Below are 21,530 nucleotides of genomic sequence, written 5' to 3'. Positions count from 1 at the left end.
AACCAAAGTGCCATAAGCATGTTTCTTTAAATGAAATTTTAGGAGTATCTGGAATATCCAGTAGAGACAAGTTACGAGAAAATTGTCATGGTAGGACTCTTTGGAGCACATCTCCCCACAGAATTATTACTATGAACAACATCTGCACGTGGAAACACCTGCCAAGAGCTAAGGGAACTGGATCATGGCAGCAGATCACAACACGTCAATAAGGAAAGACACCATATAGATGGTAGGGAAAGCAGTCTTCTATTACCTATCGCACAGACAAGTGTCAGACAGAGCAGGTGGGGAAGAGCTATTTTCCAGTCAGAGGAAGGAGAGGGAAATGAACACTTGATTCTGCCTTGAATGACAATTCCTGAATTAACTCAAAAAAAAAAATTAACAACGTACAGACCAAAAAAAAAAAACCAAAAACAAGAAACTAGCCAAGGTATTATGAAAGTAGACTCTCAGAAGCAACTCACAGCTTAAGCCTCTGGACCCACATGGATGTCAAAGTTCACTTTGCATATCCGAGACTTAGGAGTTCAGCTCCAGGCTGCGCTACCAGGTAGCTAACAGCAGTAGCATCCCCAAGTACCCAGCACTAAGCTGCCTCAATTTCCTAGGTCTGAATGATTCCCCAGCACCCAGATGACCACTGAAATCCTAATGATCAGGTTTCTTCCAGCTGACCTCACTTTTAAGTTTTCTCCTTTGTACACAGACCTAAGGCCCACCTAGTACCAGGCCAGGTCCAATTGTTCCATTTTTTGGCTTGACTCCAAGCAGTATTGACCAACATTTCAGACCTGCTTCATCCACAACCCACCTACAGACAGTGTCAGGCAAAATATCTGGATAGGCTGACAAACTTAGTTTCTAATAAATTGAATTAGTACTTGTTTATTCAAATATACATATGAGATAAAAATGAAAAGATATGATATGTAATGCCAACTATAAAATACAAAAATCTTAAGCAAGTGATTCCAAAGAAGTGGAAATACACAAATTGAATGACAAAGAATTTTTTAAAAAGTAAAACCACATGATTTAGTGAAGCCACATATATTGACTGAGGTTTTCTGTCCCACCTGGTCCTGCAGTCGTTAAGTTCCAATTAATCACACAGAGGTCTACATTAGTTATAAACTGATTGGCCCGTTAGCTCAGGCTTCTTATTAGCTAATTCTTATAAATTATATTAGCCCATAATTCTTGTCTGAGTTAGCCACATGGGTTGGTACCTTTTTTGTCCAGGCAGTGACATCCTACTCTGTGTTTGGATCACAACTTCAGACTGCAGAATCCTCTTCCCAGAATAATCCTGTTTTAATTGCTCCACCTCTACTTCCTGCAACATTACCCTGCCTATGCTTCCTGCCTGGCTACCTGCCAATAAGCATTTTATTAAACATGTACAAGAAAAAAAATGTTTACAGGGTAAAACCATTGACCCACAACACAAATAAATGTCAAGAATATATGGAAACAAGCAATTCAATTAAATTGGAAAAATAATCACTTACCAAATGAAAAAAACTATCAGTTATTGAAAATATAATAAAGAAACTTTGTAGCTATAAGTATTATTAAAAAAAAGAAACTTGAAAAGATATCATCAACAGAGAAGACAAAACAGAAAGGTTCTGTGAATACAAAACCAGATTATTTAAATACATAGTCAAAGGAGAGAATTAATAAAAGGAAATCTAGAAACTCAAAGAATTTATCAGACAACATTCAAAGACTAGGTGCTTGACATAACCGGAATATAAAGAAAAGAGAACAGTTCAAGTGTGCATAGATGTAGTCAGCTTAACAAAACATCATAGCAAGATATGAACACGGAAACTACAGGACAAAAATTATATCAGTATCAGAAAGCATAAAAAATATGAGCTCTAACTATCAAAAAACTCAGAGAAATAGAACAACAAAACAATAGTTTTCCTAGACAAAGGCTTAGCAAGTCAATCACTAACAGGCTTATATTAATGAGAAATGCTGAAAGTACAATGCCAAGCTCAAAAAAAATCACAAAGCAAGACTAGAAAATGATACTAAGTAGAAATACAAAATGTATGAAAATACAAAATTCACAGGAAAACTACATAGTTAATACTAGTAATTAGTAATACAAATACTTCAAAGGTATAAATACTAAACTGCAGGAAGATTAAAAGATAAAACTTGAAAGATAAAAGATTTTTTTTATTTTAAAAAGACAAAACTGGTAAAATGATAATAGCCTCAGTTTGTTTGCCTATGAATACATAATGGAAGTACACATGGAATGCAAATTATGACATTATTATTTAAATTATGGAAGGAATCACAGTGCAAAATATTAGTGTGATAAAAGATAAATCATCACCTTCAAGAATATTATAACTATAATTGTGACATGTAAGCTTCATGATAGTCAGGAAACAAGACTATAGTAGATAACAATTTGAGAAGACATCAAAGCAAATCACCACAGAAAACTCACCAAACACAGATAGCAAATGAAGGAAAAAGTAATAAAGGATTTGTTTAGGACAGGCAGACATGGTAAAATGAGACAAAGAAGTTAACTATATTATTGTAAAGCAAATAAGTCATCAAGTAGATGTAACAAGTATAAATGTAAGTATGCCCACATTTATATCTGAATACATAAATTTAATATGATGTACATTAAATTGCAAATGCCTCTATATTTTACCCCAGTCTCTGGAGAATTTGGGAGGAAACTAACATGTATGTTCTCACAACTGCTAGGCTGCTAAAGTGTTCCATATGTTTTATGTTGGTGTTTTAGCTGTAAAACAGGTATTTCACAGGTTGCTAAGTAAAAGATACAATCCTGATGCAGAATCTAAGGATTAACACACCTGAACAGGACCATACTTTTGGCAAAACTCTTTCCTGCACTTGATTTTCTTTAGGTTGAAAGTCATGATACAGAGGAGTAAGAAGTAAAGTGTATATATATGTTATACATGTATACATGTTATATAGGAATCTTGTCAATGTTTTGAAAAAAAAATCACTCCACATTGATGGGTGCAACCTTTATCTTTTAGAAATAATGGGTCGAGTTAGTCTCAATCATTGCTTGTAGCACAAGGTCTTCTTGGGTCTAGGACAGAGGGGGTTAAAAGGCACCACTTCAAAACAAATAAACAAAAATAAAACAAAACAGCAACAAAATAGTAGTATTTCAGGGTTGAAGTGCGTTTTTCCAGGTTTGGTCTCATCCAGAGTGCTGTGTATATAAGTGTGTGTGTATTTTGGGAAAATCAGATTTGTGGAACCTATTTTTCCTTTTCCAAAAATATGATGACTCAGATGTTCCCAGTACGTGAGGTGTGGGATTTTCTGTTACGTAAAACAATTGGAATACAGTGTAATTATAAAGAGGGTGATCTATTATTTGAATATGGTTTGTAGTCACAAAACACCTGCTGCATTTTGATGCCCTGTGTTACAGTATTGAGAAAGGGTTAGTTCATTAAGAAAACCTTTGGTCAGAGACACATTCACCCTACTGAAGGGAATGCTACTCTCACAGTGCTGGTCAGTTGTCACTGTTAAAAATACAGGTAATTTAGGAAATTATGAGACTGTTACAAAGCAAACTCATACCACACGTCCTTATTTAATCACTGACACATTTTTTTCCCTCCTGCTTTCCACAATCCAGCCTTCTTGACATGAAACTTCCTGATATTGGATTTAGCCTATACCACAAGCCAAAATAAACCTCATTCCCCTGCTAATTTTTTTTCCAGTCTCAAGAATTCTGGCATAAGAAGGTAAAGCAGTCCAAGCCAGAAAGAAAGACAGGAAGAACTAATTAGAACTTTCAAAGTAAACCAGACACACTTTCATGACAGGAAAGTTAAGAAACAGAGTCTGAACAAGAAAGACGTCTCAAGTCTTTAAAAAGTAGCTACCGTTTTAGAAGAGGGGAAACCAGAGTGAACCTAGAGCTCCTTTCAAACTCCAGTTAACCCCAGGGAAGTGGTGGGTGAAGTGAAGTCCCTGGCCTCCTACCAGGATTCTCAATGTAGAGTTTCATTTCCATATGAAAGGATTTTTATACCAACCTTTGTGATCTGACTTCAAGTTTTGGGTGAACACAGTCTTTATGTCATTCTTAATATTAGCTGACATGTTCTTGATGGAACTAGCAGCTGCCGCAGTAGCAGAAACCTTGGATGAACTGTAAGTGATCTTTTGGGGATTTTTTACTCCAGAAGTTATAACTAACACAGCAACTTTATACTTGGAGAGCTGTTGATTTTTGAATAGCCCTTCCTTCAGAAAACTCTAGAATAAAATAAAGCCAGGAACAACCTTAGTCTCACACAGAAGTATCACCTAATCTTAATTGGAGGTTGTAGAGGATTTTGAGATTAAGAAGGGTAAAGCAAGTTTCTAATCTTGAACAGTATCATAATTAATAGCTATCTTTATCCTGTTTTGCGAACCATGCATTGAAATGATGGTAAATAGCTGTTTTAGAATGTTCTACAGTCACTGAGGTGATTGGTAAACTGTTTACACTACTCATTTGCTAATAGATATTTGATTTAGTGTATGTACATAGGCAACATGCAATAGCGAAGTGAGTCTATGTTTGCTTTTTTGAGACCTCAAAATTTTTCCTTGATAATAAATTTGGACATTTTTAACAAAATATTCTAAACACCAGTATAGTTAGACAGCATGTTTTCCTTAACTGTGATTTTGACAGTGTGCACGATTTTTCTTCAGTGATCAAGTTTAAGATCTCTGACATATGCATTTCAAAAACAATTCCTTGGAAACTTCACTGTATTTATTTCCCTGTCATAAACTGAAAGCTTCCTAAATCAAGAATAAGTTGTGGTAAAGGCTTTTATTCAAAGCCGAACGGGTTTGTTTTGTTTTGTTTTCTTAATTGTGTGGAGAATTGGGTTCTTACTAAGCAACACACAGAGGGGATTAATGACTGCTCAGTGTTCCACAAATGCCATCAAAGTGACCAGAAATCAAGAAACAAAAGAAATAATGCAAAGGAAACAGCCAAGGACAATACATGCTTAGACCAATGAAGCTAAAAGTCAGAGCCAGGAAAACAGATGAGTAGGCAGAGGGAGAAACAAATGAGCAATAATACAAAGCATGGTTGCCACAGATGCATGCCTGGTATAATGTGGCCCAGCTGTATATTCTGAAGATATGACACCAGAAGAATATTACATAAAACTTCAAAACAGCCTCAGAATGATTGCTGGATCCATAGAGTTCAGAATAGACCCAGTAGCATCATTATTATCACCCATAACAAACACTTACGGGAGATATATAACAGACTGAAAGCTGTGATAGTCATGGTTTTAAAGTGTACTTGTCTCTACCTCACTTAACTAAAAAATATATGATTCAGTCTAGCAAACCTTAATGAACTGCATACAAATTTAAAATGATTAGCTGGAAGTTCAGAACATCCCCTAACTCAAAGGGAAAACAACTACAAAACTCAGAATTCACCAGGAGTGTTTATACTTATTTGAAACCATGTTGGTAAAATTCTGGAAAAAGATCTTTTCTCCACATTTATGAATATACACCTAATTGAACAACCATTGGTAAAGAAATAAAGTGATTTCAAAATCACAAAATAATACACAGTAATGACAAAAATAATAATAAGAGCTTCCTCTTCCCAATTACAAGTATTGTGATTGGAAGAGCTGAACTTAATGTCTAGTAATCTTGGAACTATGATAGTAATGATGGCTTTGTTTAAGGGACGTATACTTGTTATTCTTTCCCAAATGTCAAGTCTTATATCATATAAATAGCCATATTTTATTATTTAATATTGACAACAGACCTTCTATTTCTATGTAGAATTTTTAAATCTTCATTTCACCAAAGAAAAAGAATAGCATCAAATTATTTACACAGGGGAACACAAAAATGAATTCCGCAGCCAGATGTCCTCTGATCTTCCATGGCATATTTAGCCCACAGCACACTGTTATATCTTACATTAATTAGTGTGTGTTGTTCAAGCTTTTGTTTATGATTTTCTTTCCTATTGAACCTAGAAAATGTAAAGAAACATTTTTAATACCTTCATAATACTGTGCCCTGGGTTCAGTAGTTCACCTGAAGTCAGACACCTTGGCTTTACCTGCACAAGTTAACTTGCTAGAAATTCTCCATCACATCATTTAAAACTTTCCACCCCATTCCTTGTACTATTAGTCTCCCAGTAAATTTAATCACATCCTCTTAATCAAATAAGTTCTTCAGGCCATTCAGTCTGATTTTCTGGGAAAGATGGGCTTCTGAAATTACTTTCCTACAGATTGAAAATTTTACTTTTTATAGTTCTTGCAATTAACATCTGTACATGAGCATCATTGTTCCATGTTCATTTTATTTTTATTGCTTTAGTATCTCAAAGGGGAAAAGAGATGAAAATATGGTACAAAGCTTGGGAGAAGCATTTGGAGAGTGACTTCAATCACTGCTGTGCACCAGAAATTTCTTTCAAAAGTTTAACGTGATAGCATCAGAGAGAGGGTGCAGGTGAAGTGATTACCCCATTTGGGATTATCTGTGGAGAACCAGAAACTATTTTGTAGCATCCTCTTATTCTCTATTCTTTAATGGCAAAATTCTTGTTTATCAAGAACTTCTTGGTGAGCAGCTGCAAACAATTTGCTTTTATTGATTTTACGGCTGTATCTGAGTGACTACTTTACACTGGGTTCTTACTGCTTGTTCCAGCCACGCCTCCCCTCTTGCTGCACTTCCATCTACTGAACTGGAAGTCATTCAGCATGTCTGTCATGCCAGTTAAAAAAAAAAAAGTGGGCATTTAAAACTTTGAATACCAAGAGACTTCTTACATTCCATTTACAAAACATCTAAGACAGAATAGAATGTTAACATTAAAAGGTGTTTTGTTTTAGAAGTTTTTAGCTGGAGTCATCCTTATAGATTCTTGGGAGATTCCCATGCATTAGGTTTTACCTGTTCTTAAAATGTCCAACCTTTCTAGTAGTCTCTTTCTCTGCTCTTATTCTCCTTCTCTCCCAACCTGATCACTCACAGTCCCATCCCTATCCACCCACAATTCACCAAGAAAATCTGAGCAATGGCAGATATGTAGCCTGAACTGGCCATCTCCTGTGACCAGGCAAGACTTATTTATTTATTTGTTCTTTTTGCTTTTCGAGACAGGGTTTCTCTGTAGCTTTGGAACCTGTCCTGCTCTTGTAGACCAGGCTGGTCTTGAACTCACAGAGATCTGCCTGCCTCTGCTTCCACAGTGCTGAGATTAAAGGCTTGTGCCACAACGAACTGGACCAGGCAAGACTTAAAGTGGAAAAGCAACCCAGTCACAACATTGGACTTACAGTCTATCTTGCTTACAAATGTTCTGTGGTAAGGATGGCCCAGAGATTGAAGGAGTGGCCAACCAATGAGTACTCTATCCTAAAACTCATGCCAGATGAGTAAGTCCACCCGACATTAACCTCATAGAGCTTGTAGGCCTTCACAGCAACTGAACCAAGAACCAGGGAGCCTGCAAGAAGCTTACTTAGGCACTCAGCATATATGTTATAGTGTATAGCTTGGTCCTGTTATGGGACTTTTAATAGTGGAAGCAGGGGCTGTCTCCAACCCTTTTACTGGCTTTTGGGCCCCTATTCCCCATACAGAGTCACCTCACCAAGCCTCAATACATGAAGCAATGCTTAGTCCTACTGTAGCTTGATAGGCAGTGATTTGATATTCATGGAAAACCTGCCATTTCCTGAACAGATGCAAAGTTAAGTAAAGTAAGAGTGGATTGGGGGATGGGGTGGTAACACAGGAGGTAGGAAGAAGGTACTGGGAAGATAAGAAGGTCAGGCAACTGAGGCTAGGTTGTGAAACAGACAAACAAACAAATAATAAAGTGTTTGATTTACATAAAAAAGACTCAAATTGTTTTAAAAAAGAGACAATAGACTAAAATGAACTATAATATCATATGGGTATTGTTTAGAAATTGATTGTCAAAAATTAAAAAATTATTCATGGAAATTTGAACACTGACTAAATATTTAACAACATTAAGAAATGATATTCTATGGTCAAATTGCGAAAGCAATCTACAGATTCAATGAAATCTTCATAAAATTCCCAACAAAATTCTTTGCATACTTTGCAAGAACAATCTTCAACTTCATATGGAAAAAAAAAACAGGAATGCTAAAACAATCCTACACAATAAAAGCATTTCCAGAGGTATCACTTTCCCTGATTTCAAGTTCATCTACAGAACTATAGTAATAAAATCCATATGGAATTGGCATAAAAACAGACATATTGATCAATTGAATCAAACTGAACTCCCAGACATAAATCCACACACATATGGGCAACTGATTTTTAACAAAGAAGCCAGAAAAAAAGATTCAATGAAAAAAGACAGCATTTTCAATAAATGATGATGGTCTAACTGGATGTCAGAATGTAGAGGAATGAAAATAGATTCATATCTATCACCCTTCACAAAACTGAAGCCCGAGCAGACCAAATACCTCAATATAAAATCAGATACACTGAACCTGATGAAAGAGAAATTTGCTAATAGCCTTGAACTCATTGGTACAGGAGACTTCCTGAACAGAACACCAAAAGTACAGAAACTAAGATGAACAATTGATAAATGGAACCTCAAGAAACTGAAAGCTTCTATAAGGCAAAGAACACTGTCAATAGTACAGTAAAATGACAACTTACACAGTGGCAAAAGATATTCATCAACTCTACATCAGACAGAGCGTTACTATAAAAATGTATGAAGAAGCTAAATAAGGTGAACCCGAGGAAAAACATATAGTTATCCTCTTGGCTATGGGAAGTAGACAAAATTGCTGGGGAGAAAATTGGGATTTGGGGGGTGGGGTGGGAGGGGGGTAAGGGGAGATGGTGAGAGAAAAGTGAGAAGGGGAGGATGGGGGTAACTTGGGGAAACAGGATGATTGGGATATAGGAAGGTTGGATAGGAGAGCACGGAAGCACAATTCTTAGTTAAGGGAGCCACCTTAGGGTTAGCAAGAGACTTGAAACTAGAGTGGCTCCCAGGAGCCCAAGGCGATGTCCCCAGTTAGTTCCTTGGGCAGCTGAGGATAGGGAACCTGAAATGACCCTATCCTATAGCAATACTGACGAATATCTTCCATATCACCATAGAACCTTCATCTGGTGATGGATGGAAATAGAGACAGAGACCCACGCTGGAGCACTGGACTGAGCTCCCAAGGTCCCAATGAGGAGCAGAAGGAGGGAGAAGATGAGCAAGGAGCTCAGGACCACAGGGGGTGCACTCACCCACTGAGACAGTGGGGCTGATCTATTGGGAGCTCACCAAGGCCAGCTGGACTATGACTGAAAAAGCATGGGCTAAAACCGGACTCTCTGAACATGGCGAACAATGAGGGCTGATGAGAAGCCAAGGACAATGGCACGGGGTTTTGATCCTACTTCATGTTCTGGCTTTGTGGGAGCCTAGCCGGTTTGGATGCTCACCCTCCTAGACATGGACGAAGGGGGGAGGACCTTGGACTTTCCACAGGGCGGGTAACCCTGACTGCTCTTCAGACTGTAGAGGGAGGGGGAGAGGAGTGGGGGGAGGGGAAGAGGGGTGGGAGGAGGGGGAGGGAAATGGGAGGCTTGGAGGAGGCTGAAACTTTTTTTTCTTTTCTCAATAAAAAAAAATGAAGAAAAGCAAAAAAAAAAATGTATGAAGAATTCAAACAACTAGATAGCAACAAACCAAACAACCCACTTTTAAAAAAATGGGGCAAGATCTCAACTGAGAATTCTCAACAGAAGAATCTCAAATGACTAAGAAACACTTAAAGAAATGTTCAGCATCCTTAGCCACCAGAGAAATTCAAATTAAAATGACTCTGATATTCCGTCTTACACCTGTAAGAATGAGCAAGATGAAAAACACTAGTGAAAGCTCATACTGATGAGAACATGGAGCTGATGAGGTATATAGAGCCTCCATTGCTGGTGTGTGAGCAAACTTGTACAGCCACTTTGAAAATCAGTATGATGGTTTCTCAGTTTGTGGTCAGCCTTGTCTACAGAGCACCTTCTCGGATAGCCAAGCTTTGTTAGTAAAGGACAGAAAGTTAATGAAGATGTAATTGAATATGGGGGCCATATTCCAGTTACAGTAAGCAGCAGAACTTGGTAGTTTCAGTCATGTGGTTCTGGCTTTAATGTTAAGGATAGAAGATATGTGTTATGGAATTTGAATCTATGCCTAAAGAAAGTCAGTGAGGCCAGACATGTCAAGGGTATCCCTGAATTAAGGCCTATAAGAAAGGCCATTGCATGAAGGTGTGAAGTTGAAACCTAAATTGTCTATGAGACCCCACGATTTTAGAGAAGCCACAGTTTTGGATACCTGGATACCTTACGTGTATTACATTAAGCAAAATTGGATGGAGTTGGAGATCAAAAGAGTATTTTGACATGAAGATAAAGAGTTTGGTGTCTGTTCAGCTGGTTTTCGCTTTTGGTTTGGTCCAGTATTTCTTTGATATGTTCCTTTTACTGCATTTGAAAATGGTAATGTTTATTCTGTATATGCTAGAAGTATGAGATCTGTTTTTAAATTTTATTTTATAGGTAATTACCACTTACGAGATTGCTTGAATCTCAGAAGAGTTTCTGAACTTTGGACTTTAAAACATTGTTGAGGCTCTGATACTACTGGGTCATGTGTGATATTTTACTCTTTTGGCTTTTTGAGGGACCCGCCTCCCAGCTACCAAAAAAATCACAGACAGAGGCTTATTCTTAGTTATGAATGCCTGTTCTTGGCTTGGCTTGGCTTGTTTTTTTGCCAGCTTTTTATAACTTTAATTATCCCAAACTACCTTTTGCCTCTGGGCTTTTATTTTTCTATATCTTTGTTTACTTTTTTCTCTGTGGCTTGTTGTATAGCTACGTGTCCTCCTCTGCTTGTTCTCTTGTTCCTCTTTTTCCTCCTTTCTCCTTTTTGTACTCTCTCCTGCCAGCCCCACCTATCCTTACTCCTGCCTTGTTATTGGCCATTTAACTCTTTATTAGACCATCAGGTGTTCTAGACAGGCAAAGAATCACAGCTTCACTGAGTTAAACAAATGCAGCATAAGCCAAAGCAACATACCTTAAAATAATATTCTCTAACAGTGGGGACTTTTGAAGTTGGACTAAGTGCATTTTGCATTATGATATTGTTGCAAGTTTTTGGGAGCCAATGAGTGGAATGTGGTACTTTGTACATCATTGGCTTCCATAATCTCATAAGGAGTAGCACTATTTGAAGGTGTGGCTTTTTTGGAGTGGGTATGGCCTTGTTGGAGGAAGTGTGTCACTGTGGAGTGGGCTTTGAGGTTTCCTATGTTCAGGATACTGCCCAGTGTCTAAATCAACTTCCTGTTGCCTGCAGAATGTAGGACTCTCAGCTACTGCTTCAGTGCCACATCTGCCTGCTTGCTACCTGCTACCCATCATGATGGCATTGCACCAACGCTCTGAAACTATAAGGAAGTCACCCCAATTACATGTTTTCTTTATAAGACTAGCTGTGGTAATGCTGTCTTTTCAGAGCAATAGAAACCCATATATATGACAGGGTCTGACCTAGGTTGTCTCTATATATGTTGTGACTAAGTAGCTTGGTGTTCTTGTGAGATTCCTAACAGAGGAATTGGGGGCTGTCTATGACTCTTTTTTTTTTTTTTGCCTACTTGTGAGATCCTTTTCCCCTTCCTAGTTTCTCTTGTCCATCCCTAATGTGATTATGTGTGCCTGGTCTTATTATAGGTTGCTATGCCATATATGGTTGATGTTCCTGAGAGCCCTGCTCTTTTCTGAATAAAGGCATAGGGAGATTTGCTTTAGGGGAGAGGGGAGATGGAGTACGGAGACTGGGGGAAAGAAAACAAAGGAAAATTGGTGCAATATACACGAGAATTTTTTTAAGGAATGCTATTTTATCTAAAAGAATAGTAGTAAGAATGTGATATTTTAAAAAGATCCTCGCTGCAAAGACATAAATGTTGAAGTATTTCCGATTTACGTAATAAGAGGATAGAAATCGGTTTTATGGAACTTCATGAAGAGATAAAGACAGCAGTCCTTTAAAAAATTGCAAAATCACTTTTTAACAATATTGTCTCTGCTGAAACTAGAGCCCATGAGAAAGCATTAAACAAGAAATGGGCCACTAGGATTAGATAATTTAGGCAAAGGTAGATACTAAAATATGAATAAAATGGAGGTGGAAATAGAATACTGGGAGCAGAAAGGTTCAAGTTGTCAAAACAGTCCAAGAATGGAGTCATGTGAGATTTCTGAGTATTTAAACTCATGAGAACGTTACTCGTGTGACTTCTCTTAGCCATCAGATAGTCATTGCCTTGTGCTCTGAATAAAGTTGGCTACTGCATGAGTCTTTAGTCCACCTCTTTTATAGGTCCTACTCTCCAGGTTTATAGTGCCAACTAGAGCAGTAAAGGGTGGTGAATGGGACTGAAGGCTGTCAAAGGGCCTAAACTAAATAGCTGTACAAAAAGCTATTTGGATGTCTACAATCTTACAAACCAAAAAAATATATTTAAATTAGAGAAGAAAATAAACAGCCACAATAAATGGTGGGGCTGATAATTGGGGATAAAGGTTTAGTCAGGATAGGAGACTACAGGATAGAGGTAGTTTATACAAATCTAAGATTATATGAAGCAGCCTTATGAAAGTATACTTATTTGTAGAATATTTATCATAGGACAAATGCATCAAGATAAAGTCTCAATTCTGAAAATTATGCCCCAAATACAAGTACACACACATTTGTAAAAGAAACATTACTGAAGTTTAAATCACACATGAGACTCCACACACTAATCGTGGAACACTTCAATATCTCAGTCTCACAAATGGACAGGACTTCCAGGCAAGAACTTAACCAAGAAATAAGGCAACCAGCAGATGTTATGACTCAAATGGACTTAACGGAAATCTATAGAACATGCCAAACACAAAAGAATATACCTTCTTCTCAGCACCTCATGGAACCTTCTTTATAATTGACCTCATACTCAGTCACAAAGCAAATCTCAACTAATACAAAAAAGTAGAATAATCCTCTGTATGTTATCAGATCATCATGGCTTACAGGTAGAATTTAACAATACAAATTACAGAAAGCCTACAAACTCATGCAAGATGAATAATGCTCAACTTAATCATCATTGGGTCAAGGAAGAAATAAAAAAAAATTAAAGACTTCCTAGAACTCAATGAACATGAGTGCACACCATACCCAAACATATGGGACACTATGAAATCAGTGCTAAGAGGAAAGTTCATAGCACTAAATACCTATGTAAAGAATTTGAAGAAATCTCACAAAAAGAACTTAACAGCACAACTAAAAGCTTTAGAACTAAAGGAAGCAAACTAATCCAGGAGGAGTAGGTTACAGGTGAGGGCTGAAATCAAAGAATAGAAACAAAGAGAACAATACAAACAATCAATGAAATAAAGAGTTGGTTCTTTAGAAAATTCAACAGGATAGACAAATCCTTATCCAAACTAACTAAAAGGTAGAGAGAAAATATCCCAATTAACAAAATCAGAAATGAAAATGGAGACACAAGAACAGACACTTAGAAAATCCAGAGAATCATTAGTTATACTTCAAAAATCTGTATTCCACAAAATTGGACATTCTAAAAGAATCCAGAGAATCATTAGTTATTCTTCAAAAATCTGTATTCCACAAAATTGGACATTCTAAAAGAAATGGACAATTTTTTGAATAGGAACCATACACCAAAATTAATTTAAAATATCAAATAATCCAATTTAAATAATTTAAAAATGGGAAATAGGGTACAGCTCTAAAGATAAATTTTTCAGCAAATAATATCAAATGAAGGAAAGACATTTAAGGAAATGCTCAACATCCTTAATAATCAAGGAAATGCAAATCAAAACAACTCTGAGATATCATCTTACTCCTCTCAGAATGGCTGCTATCAAAAGCACTGACGACAGCTTATGTTGGAGAGAATTTAGAGTAAGGGGTACACTCCTCTATTGCTGGTAAAACTGTAAACTTGTACAGCCACTTTGAACAATCAGTATGCAGGTTTCTCAGACGATTAGGCATCAATGTACCTCAAGACCCAGTGATAAGATCCTTGGGTATAAACCCAAAGAATTCTCAATCATACCACAAGGACACTTGCTCAACTATGTTCATAGCAGCATTATTCATAATAGCCAGAACCTGGAAACAACCTAGATGTCCCTCAACTGAAGAATGGACAAGACAAATGTGGTACACTTACACATTGGAGTATTACTCAGGGGCAAGAAACAATGACATCATGAAATTTGCAAGTAAATGGATGGAACTAGAAAAAAGTTATCCTAGGTGAGGTAACCTTGATAAAGAAAGACAAACTTTATATGTACTCACTTTTAAGTGGATATTAGATGCAAAGCAAAAGATAACCAGGCTACCACCCACTACCCCAGAGAAGGTAGGTAAAAAGAAAGACCCTAAGAGGGATGCAGGGCTCATTCTGGAAAGGGGAAATAGATAAAATCTTCTGGGTAAACTGAGAAACTGAGACGAGGAGGGGTAGAATGGAGGGACTGGGGAATGGGACTGTGAGGAATGGTTGAGTTGGGGGAGGGATGGACATGGAGAGCAATGAAAGATTTATCTTGATAGAGGGGCCTTTATGGGGTTAGGGAGTAACCTGTTGCCAGGAAAACTCCCAGGAATTCAGAAGGATGACCCAAGCTAAGAGCCCAGCAACAGTGGATACAGTGTTTAACTGGCTTTCTCCTGTAATCAGGTTGGTGACTACAGTAATTGTCATCAAATAACCTTCATCATTTAACTTATGGAAGCAGAAACAGAGACCCACTGCCAAAGCAATGTTCCAAGTTCCTGGAGTCCAGTCAAAGAAATGGAGGAGGGATTATCGGAGAAAGGGGTGACAAGACCATAAAGGTGAAACCCACAGATAGCTTGTAGGAGCTCAAGGACTCTAGATTGACAGCTAGAGAGCCTGCAAGGGACCAACCTAGGCCCTCTGCATGCAGCTAACAGTTATGAAGCATCGTTTGTTTGTGGTACTCCTGGCAGTAGGACCAGCATTTGTCCCTGGTGCTTGAGGTGGCTTTTGGAAACTATTCCTTACAGTTTAAAGCCTTACTCAACCTTGATGCAGGTGGGAGGAGCTTTTTCCTGTGTCAATTTGAGGTACCAGGCTTTGTTGACACACAGTGGGCAGAGGCCTTATCCTTTCTGAGGAGTGGATGGGGAGATAGAAAGGAGGTGCATGGGGGAGGGAACAGGATCAGAGGAGGGAGGAGAAACTGTGGTTGGGGTTGGTATGTAAAATAAATAAAAAGTTAACAAAAGAAGTTTTTAGAATTCCCTAATGCTGACCAGATTCACAGCCCCTTCCTCCCAAAGCTGCATAACCAGTAGGAACTTCCGAAGAAACAGAGACTGCCTGGGATAGCAGGAAGAGAGGTCTGAAAGATGCAAGAGACCAGGCAAGCTTCCTGGAAGACATTCGAGAAGAGGGGCAGCTGCCAGGAAATCATGCACTGTCGTGGCCACCCTCGACCCGCAAGGATGACACGACCACCGGAGCTCTTCTTGCAGGAGTTTTCAGGACTTTATTCACAACAATTCATCTCCTTCTCCTTCTCCTTCTCCTTCTCCTTCTCCTTCTCCTTCTCCTTCTCCTTCTCCTTCTCCTTCTCCTTCTCCTTCTCTTTCTCTTTCTCTTTCTCTTTCTCTCCTCTCTTCTCTCTCTTTGACCTCTCTCTCCTCTCTCCTCTCTCCTCTCTTCCCTCTCTCGGGAAAACCTCTCCCAGCCCTTAAGTAGGCATGGGCTGCCAACCCTGAACTGCCAGGTGGGCACTGCCCATAGGTTCACGCATATGCAAGCAGCTGATAATCATTGCATGATCATAGCATAGGTCAGGCCTTAGCCATCTCGGGAGTTGATTATACATCTCCATCAGGTGTGATACCACGCAGCTTGCTACAACGCACAAAGACAGGTTTTGAGGTTCTGGAGTCATCACCCCAGGGGGCATGACCTTTCAACTGCCTTTGTGCTTATTCTGCTCCTGTAAACAACCCTCATCCTAACTTCTAGAAGAGACCTCAGCAAAGTTACTGCTTCCTCTAAAAAAAAAAGAATATATATATATATGCATATATACATACATTTACATATACATACTTATATATGTACACATACATACTTACATACATACATACACACTAGGGAAATTCTAAGGAATCCACAAGGATGACCCCGGCTAAAACTCTAAGCAATTTTGGAAAGGGTTTGTGAACTCACCTTCCCTGGTAATCAGATTGATGACTAACCTAATTGTCATCATAGAATTTTAATCCAGTAACTGATGGAGGCAGATACAGAGATCCACAGCTAAGCACTGGCCTGAGCTCCTGGAGTCTAGTCAAAGAGAGGGAAGATTGATAATATGGGCCTGTCAAGATGATTCTAGTTGACAATGTTTGTCTGTCTTTCTTCCTCCTCCCTCCCTCCCTCCCTCCCTCCCTCCCTCCCTCCCTCCCTCCCTCCCTTCTTTCCTTCATTTCTTTTGATTTTTTTTTTTGAGAAATAGTTTCTTTCTGTAGCTGTTACTGTCCTGGAACTAGCTCTGTAACCGAGGCTGGCCTCAAACTAAGAAATCTGCTTTCCTCTGCATCCTAAATGCATCCTTAAAGGCACGTACTCTGGCTTAGTTGACAAGTTCTTAACAGAAATAGCAGATGACATTAATTATTAAAGTCCCTTAATATTAAAAAACATACTTTTATTCTACATCAAGCAACAAACTACCATGTGCCTCAGTTTCCTACTCTGAAAAAGACAGAGTGGGACTTTTGATGAGTTCACACATAATGGTGTTCTGTGGAAATCATGAACTCCTTTGTCTTTTTCAGGCTTTTTGTAGAAGTGATATCATTTAGTATTTTGTTCTTGTCAGTAAGATTCACATATTGTGTAACTGATGCCCATGTCTCTGTTCTCTTTTATGTTTCTGTTCTGATATCTCTTTGTCAGAGAGTATTTGTCTTGCCTATCATCTCAAAAGAACACATATTTTCTCCGAGTCCTCATGTTGCTTTAGTTATCATTGTCTATGTTTATTTTCAAGTACTTTTTGTGGAAACAAAACTGTATGGAGAAAAGTTTCATAGACCAGAAAAGCATTTTTTTATGACTGTTGTCATTAAGAAGGAGAAACTGTATTCATCTGAATTGAATTCTGTGGAAAAAAAGAAGCAGGAGTTATCCCAAGCTGGGGTTAAAATGGGGATTTGCCTCTGATGTTTATGCATTAGTTTTACTCCAATTACAAACATTTTTTAATATTTTCATGGTAAGGGATGACTTTCTTTTTCTGAGCAAGGAAGCCTATTGAGGAGGTAGGAGCTTCAAGGTTAGGGTCCTATCCCTACAGATAAACAGGGAGGTCAGGCTGTTCTCGCCTTGGTGTGCACATTTCATATGTTCCTCTCGATTCCCGGAAAAAGGATATTCCTGGGCTGTGAAATTGCAAGATGTTTAAAAAATGTTTGAGTTTTAAAAGGGCAGGAAGGTAATTTAAAACTGCAAATTTTATAAAGTAAATGGTTGAAGAAAAAGGAGGTCAGAAGCCTGGAGTCAGGGAGAAATATATGTGACTTTCATCAAATTGAGAGGAAGTTCTTGATCAAAATTCATATTCAGCAATCAGATAGAGGAATCTTCAACTTTGCTCACTTATTGAAAACATTAAATATGCCAACCAACTGCTTTTTTCTATTCATAACCATCAACAAAATAGAAAAATTTCTCAGAATTCACATCTATCTAACTGCTTAGTAGATGCTTAAGCCACATGGCTTTTAAAAGTAAATAAAACAAGAAGACCTCATATATTCATAATATTTCTTATATCCTGAAAAGGGTGTTGGTTTTACTTTTATTATATTTATTTTAACATTAGTATTTATAATAATATTTTCTACAATATATCACAGGTATATTTGATCCATCACAGAGTCATTGGCCAGGCACTGCTACTTTTGGGTGTTATCTCCTTTCTGCAAAAAATTTCAAATATCAAATATTCTTTAAAACTCTTATTGACAAACTCTTGTGACACTAAAGCTGAAAAGTCCCAAATTCTAGAGAACCTCCTCTATTTGTGAAGTATTTGAAATAGAATCCCAGACTGATGGTGAGAAAGGACACTCTTGGTTTTTCTTAAGAAGTTCATAGCTATTTTGTATTATATCTGAGGTAAATTTTACCAAAATCAATCCTTGCTACAAGATATGATTCATATTCTTATCTTGGTACTGCTGTCATTTCTCAAATTGTCCTTAATCCCTTTGGATTATAGATTTTATAGTTTTATTCACATTGAGGTAATTGCTTACTCTACGAAACCATTTTGTTACTATTTAAAAGTATGCATTTCTTCATTTTTATAAAGTTTTTATTTCAATATTATAACTGATATATGTTTGGAAGCATTTTTATGCTTTAGAAAATGAAGGTTTAAATAATGTTGGAAGCATATTGATAAAAGATGTAAATGCATTGACTATTTCTATAAAACACGTGATCTAATAGTAGAAAATGCTAACCAGTTATGTGGTATATGAAATAAGGACTAGAAAACATTTTGTACATAGTGAAGGTTTCTCTTTTGGAAGTATGATTTGCTATGAATAAAAGAGCACATGGAAGTATGAAAGAACACGGATGGAAATAACAAGAATTTTTAATTTCCAAAAACAATGGTAATTATTGTCTTGTTGTAAATCTGTTTGTGACTATCTTAAAGTAAGAATTTAGATTCAGCAAGACTTAATATTACCATGGCAGATTTAAGAAAAGTGAAAACACATAACGTTAACTATGGTATAGATCTAAAACTGACCTCTAACAATTTGGTTCAGTTCCTTTCTATAGCTGTCAATCACTAGCTAAAAGGTTATATGTAGCCAAGATATCCAAGAATTCAAAAACCATGTTACAGTTCCCTAAGAGTTGATAATGGAATTAGCACACACCTAAAAATTGCCAATGGTTCATGGACACAAAACAGGTTTTTAACAGTGCCTCCCTTTGAAAAGCATCATTTTAACATTCATCATCTATATTATTTTTCATAGCTTATGCAACGTGTTTTGTATGACACCTCAAAAAAGAATTCCTATCATTTAGACAACCTGACATTTACCTTCTCAAATATTAGTTGAAAGCACACGCATAATATTCAAGACCTGAAACCTACTTAGAGAAAACCAAGAAATATAACTGATATAATTTGGCAATATCTGGGACTATATGGTAGTCTTAGACTCGGCAGGTAGTACCAGCCTAGAGAATGTGACTTAGTTTTCCTCATCAGAGTACTACAAATCAATAATCCACTGTGAACAACATTTGTGACTAACTTATGAATGAGATCAGAACTTACACTGAAGTGAGAATTTATTTTCTAAATATTTTGATCTTACAGACACTTTTTTTCAAAAATGTATAAATAGATGTGCGTTTTGCTGAAATGTGTGTATTCAGGTACCACTGCCCCAAGACCAGAATAGGGTGTTAGATGCTATAGAGCTAGTATTACAGGCAGTTGTGGGTCACCGGACACATATGTTTGTAGCAAAATGTGTCTTTTGGAACCTGACATCCGTGTTCTTAACCAATAAGTTATTTCTCTAGTTCACAAGGTCAAAATCTTAAAAGAGCTGTAGTCTGAGTCAGTTGAAGAAGTCACACTGGCTCCTCTAGAATGATTAGGTACCCATATTGAGTGTGCTAAATTAAGGTTATTGGTACAACAAAATAAGCCAGTTTATGTTATATAATGGAGGATAAAGTTCACATATATGGGAATAAATATAAAATTGCCAGTGCTGAGAATTCCTAGTAAATAACAGCCAATGTGAGTGGTAGTTTATTAAGGAGACCACAGGAGTAGGTAACTGACTTAGAGCCATGAGAAATGAAGCAGGGCTGACAAAGCCACCACTCTATCATTTCTAATATAGACTTGTCAGGTCTGTCTTCACTTTCCTTAAAAGGTTTTCAGTACCTTACCCATATTACAAAATTAAATGTTCTCAACAATCAACAATTATCAGATTCGTTTTGGTGTTGGAATAAATTACTGGTCCCAGGTAGCCTTTGGTCAAATGTCCAGTCTCAAGTAATAGAAAGTAGAAAAATACAACTTTTTCACAAATGTTTCTCATTCTACAGCATGTCTACAAATACTGACATTTTCTGTCTCTGTACTATAAAAAGGGAAAAAAACCATAATCAATATATCCTGGGAGGAAAGAGATAGGTAAGGTATAAATATGATGATGGTGTGCTCATCAAACAAAGCTAAAGTGAGGTGATTGTATGGCTAATACTAAAACAAACAAACAAAAAAGAGAAAAACCATACTCAGAATTAAAAGAAACTGTAGAGAACACTCCAGTTGTTAAATAAAAGTCAACAGGGAAGTTCAGTTTAAAGAAAGACAAGGATATAGAGTGCAGTGGTTAAAAGAACCAGCTGCCAAGAATAATCTGATTTCAATCCTAGGCCACAAACCCTAGAACTAGTTATCACCTGGAAGCTTCCTCTGATTGCCAGATGTGGCTTATGGCATACCCATACCAATCCATACATACATCCCACAATACATGCACATACTTATATATGCACATTAATTAATTAATTAAACTAAAAAGAAAAAGAGTTGCTTGCAGTAAACACATGGTCTTATATAAGGCACTTATACTACTGGCACAGTGTGCTCACACATAACATGTAGACACTGATACTCAGAAAATATACTCGGAGCCTGTCCTGGAACTCACTCTGTAGACCAGGCTGGCCTTGAACTCATAGAGATAGGCCTGCCTCTGTCTTGCCACCACTGCCAGGATGGTTCTCCCCTTTTTTTTTCACAAATTCTTGTTTTCCGTTTATTTATTTATTAAAGATTTCTGTCTCTTCCCCGCCACCACCTCCCATTTCCCTCCCCTCCCCCAATCAAGTTCCCCTCCCTTGTCCGCCCATAGAGCTATCAGGGTTCCCTGCCCTGTGGGAAGTCCAAGGACCACCCAGCTCCATCCAGGTCTAGTAAGGTGAGCATCCAAACTGCCTAGGCTCCCACAAAGCCAGTACGTGCAGTAGGATCAAAAACCCATTGCCATTGTTCTTGAGTTCTCAGTAGCCCTCATTGTCCTCTATGTTCAGCAAGTCCGGTTTTATCCCAGGTTTTTTCAGCCCCAGGCCAGCTGGCCTTGGTGAGTTCCCGATAGAACATCCCCATTGTCTCAGTGTGTGGGTGCACCACTCATGGTCATTTGAGTCATTAATGCATCATTAAAAAAGGGAGAACCAGGACCATGAGTGGTGCAC

Source organism: Microtus pennsylvanicus, chromosome 15, assembly GCF_037038515.1.
Source record: "Microtus pennsylvanicus isolate mMicPen1 chromosome 15, mMicPen1.hap1, whole genome shotgun sequence".
NCBI classification, from domain to species: Eukaryota; Metazoa; Chordata; class Mammalia; order Rodentia; family Cricetidae; genus Microtus; species Microtus pennsylvanicus.
The sequence above is the reverse complement of the archived record's forward strand: the minus strand, read 5'-3'. Positions refer to the sequence as shown.